This window comes from Cornus florida, unplaced genomic scaffold, assembly GCF_030987335.1.
Source record: "Cornus florida cultivar Cherokee Brave unplaced genomic scaffold, ASM3098733v1 CherokeeBrave_3.0.0_Hap2_Chr03, whole genome shotgun sequence".
NCBI lineage: Eukaryota > Viridiplantae > Streptophyta > Magnoliopsida > Cornales > Cornaceae > Cornus > Cornus florida.
Window position 1 is genome coordinate 72,233,342 of NW_026775573.1, and position 3,552 is coordinate 72,236,893.

The following is a 3,552-nucleotide window of genomic DNA, read 5'->3' on the forward strand; positions in this document are numbered from 1 at the left end:
TTCACGTCATTGTTTGAACTAGCCATATCAAAGAAAGCATGCCAGATCCATAGATCTTTTGATGCAACCGCCTCCAATATGAGGGTATGCTTATGATTTCTTCCCCTGTGTGTGCCAAGCCACTCTGTAGGGCAGTTTTTCCATACCTAATGCATACAATCTATAAAGCCAAGCATATCTGGGAAGCCACTTTCTTCCCCTTCTCGAAGCAAACGTGCAATGTCCTCTTCGTTCGGTGTACGTTGGTACGTATTACCCTGCTTACACAGCAACTACAGCATCACAAAAGCACTTCAAGCTTTCAACCGTAGTGGTTTCAGAAATCTTTATATACTTATCACAAAGATCTGCTGAAATTCCATATGTGTCACGCCCCGAATTTTTTTCTAAATAAATTCCTCGATTTATTCAAATCAAAATACATCAGTATTACACCCAGGATCTCAAAAGAAATAAAATATCATTTATCGATACTACAATCAATTTCCTCAAAATAAAAATACAACATCTGTAAATAAAATTATTAAATAATTCTTCAACACCAACCCTTCCACCTAGCCCACTACTATCAATCCAAGCTCATCCTCGGTACCTGAAACTGGAAGGAGGTGAGACGAGGGAAGTCCCAATAAGAAAAACCATAGAAAGGATTTCAAAGAGTTTCATGATAAATTTGCTTCACAAAAATATACATATATATTTAAACAAAATACACACACACACACACACACACACACACGTAGTTTTAACAAAATAACAGTTAATAAAATATTTGAATCAAACCATTCAAGATATGAAAATCCCACACTGAAACATAAATCATCAATGTAACATCTGGGCATCGAACCTTCCGGCTCTCTCTGAAACATAAATCATCAATGTAACATCTGGGCATCGAACCTTCCGGCTCTCTGTGAACTCTCGCTCACTTTCTCTATATCTCTAAATTCTATCTCTGTTCTAAAATATTGCTTTCTCTAAAATATCTTTTCTGTAACATTCACAACCAGTGTGTACATGCTCTCATTAAATAGACAATTGTATCGACACAATACAAACATCAGCTGACAAAAATCAAATCAAAGGACAATGGACCCACCACCCACTTTCTTATCTTCAATTTTCGTGCATCTGTATACACAATACAGAGCCCCATATGCACAAAGCCAAACTCAAAAAGAAAATGTCAAAAAGCTTTCAAGTGGGACCCACAAAATGCATTACCAATTTCCATTTCTCCTCTTCTCAGTCCGGCTAGCAGCCACGCGCACACACACACCGTCAGACAATTCAAATATATCATCACAGCCATGTGCAAAGCTAAAGTCAAAAACTCTTGCCAATTAATATCTCAAGTGGGACCCACGACTTTATCACCATTTTTTTCTTTATTTTCTCATAATTTTCGGCCCCATATTGCCATTACACCAAATGATCACATAATACAATTACAACGTCTCCCTCTAAAATACCAATCTGTATAAAATCTTTGGCCCAAAGTCATTAGTGGAAGCTTCCATCTTTGCTTCATCATTTCGGCTGACACTGTGCTCCTTCTCTCAATCAGATCAATGCAAATATATATAATGTATAAAATGTGACAAAACTAATTCCAGCCTTAAAATATCTCTTTAGTGGTGGACCCCGCAAAACCATCTCAATTTCATTCTTCTTCTCTAATTTCGCTGGCAGACCAATTTGCTTTCTCAATCTCTCTAATTGATAATCCTTCAAATGTATATGTGTGTGTATATATATATATATATATATATATATATAATGCAACCACACCAAGCCCATCTCTCTACAATTCGGCAGAGCCAAATTGCCCACCTTCATCAACAGACAACACATATATATATATATATATATGCACAAAAACAAACCAAGTCCTATCACCTCTTCAGGCCAAATTTCTTCTCTCTCTAATATGGATCCAAATGCAAAATATATATACATCAATATATATTCAAGAACAATACTTCCACGAAAGTACAACATTAAAATCAATTACCCATTTCTATTCCTCACCAATTTCGTCCACATGCTCCCTTCCTTTTTATCTTCATTAGACCATTAATAATATAAACATAAATATCATGTATCCAAATGAACTTAAACCAAATCAAATACCCAATAAAAATTAAGTAGGTAAATCTCCAATAAAATTTAAATAATCAATGACAACTAAAAAGTCACAAAATAATTAAATTTCAACTCTTAAAAATTCGGATTGTCACAATATGCGAGTATATGCATTGCAACTGTCATCTTCTGTATAGGAGTGAAATCCATACGACCGAGGGCATCAGGCTTCTGGATGAACCATTCGTCATATGCTGTAACACCATTTAAAATGTGAATAAACAACTCTCGGCGCATCCGAAATCGTCTACGAAACATCTCGGGTGGAAAAGTGGGATTTTTAGCAAAATAATCTTAGAATAGCCGCTAGGCTGTCTCATCTTGATCACATTTAATATACCTTCTCATACGACGTCAAAACAATGCCTTTACCTTCTCAGGCAATAACAGTTGCATCACTACATTCATCCTTTTTCAACGTTCTTAAAAAAAATCTTCCCTGTCAGAAGATGAAGAGGAACTCAATGGAGAAATTAACCCGTACACTAGAATAGATTGTGATGATGAAGCCATTTTTTTTCTATAATAAAGATAAAGACTCAAAAAAGAGAAAATGCATTCAAAGATGTAAAGAAGTAGACTTGGCAATTGAAAAAATGAGAGAATGAGTGGCTTATATAGCCATTGAGAATATAGTTGTTGAAGAAAAAACAAACAGAATATATTCATTAGGAAAAAGACAAACATAATATAACCGTTAGAATAAGACAAACATAATATAGCTGTTGGGAATATAGCTGTTAGGAAAAAGACAAACATAATATAGCTATTGAGAAAAAAACAAATAAAATATAGTCGTTTGTAATATAACATATTCTCTATAAATACCACTACACTTCTAACAAAATTTCTCATCATTTATCAGTTAGTTATCTTTCTCTTTCTCAATCTTCCTTTCAATTTTTTCTGACGAAATTTTCTTCGTTGAACACAACATGGATCAACAACCTCCATTACCCCCATCATAAAACTTTGAACTACAACCACAATTCAATTATAATTTTTACTCTTCAAGATTTTACCAATCTGAAAACCTATCTCAATATCAATTCTCTCCTTTCCAAAACCCACCACATTCCTTATACCAATCTCATTCCCAATACCTACCTTCTTCCCAATACCAATATTCTTCTCAATACCGGCCTACCTTCTTCCCAATACCAATCTCCTTCTCAATACCTACCTTCCCAATACCAATCTCATTCTCGATCAATACCCACTTCCTCCCTAATACCCACCTCCTATCCAATCTCAACCTCCTTCCCAATATACATCTCAGTTTGAACCTTCTCAATCCAAGTCTAATTCAAGGAAATAGAGGAAAAATTGGTCCACCCAAGAAGATGAAGCGTTATGCAAAACGTGGATTAATATTGGGGAAGATCCAGGTGCAGATCAACAAAGTAG

General features: G+C 35.1%; 1 long non-coding RNA gene across 2 annotated transcripts; it reads right to left on the reverse strand.

Annotated features, from left to right (window-relative positions):
- Positions 1-443: 443 nt before the first annotated feature.
- On the reverse strand, positions 444-1,120 carry LOC132300762 (uncharacterized). Of its 2 annotated transcripts, none has more exons than XR_009480560.1 (2): positions 848-1,120; positions 444-598 (listed from the first exon to the last, which is right to left on the reverse strand). It is a non-coding gene; the product is annotated as an uncharacterized LOC132300762 (long non-coding RNA). The 2 variants fall into 2 exon arrangements; XR_009480561.1 differs by having other exon boundaries at positions 784-1,120.
- Between the last annotated feature and the right edge of the window lie 2,432 nt (positions 1,121-3,552).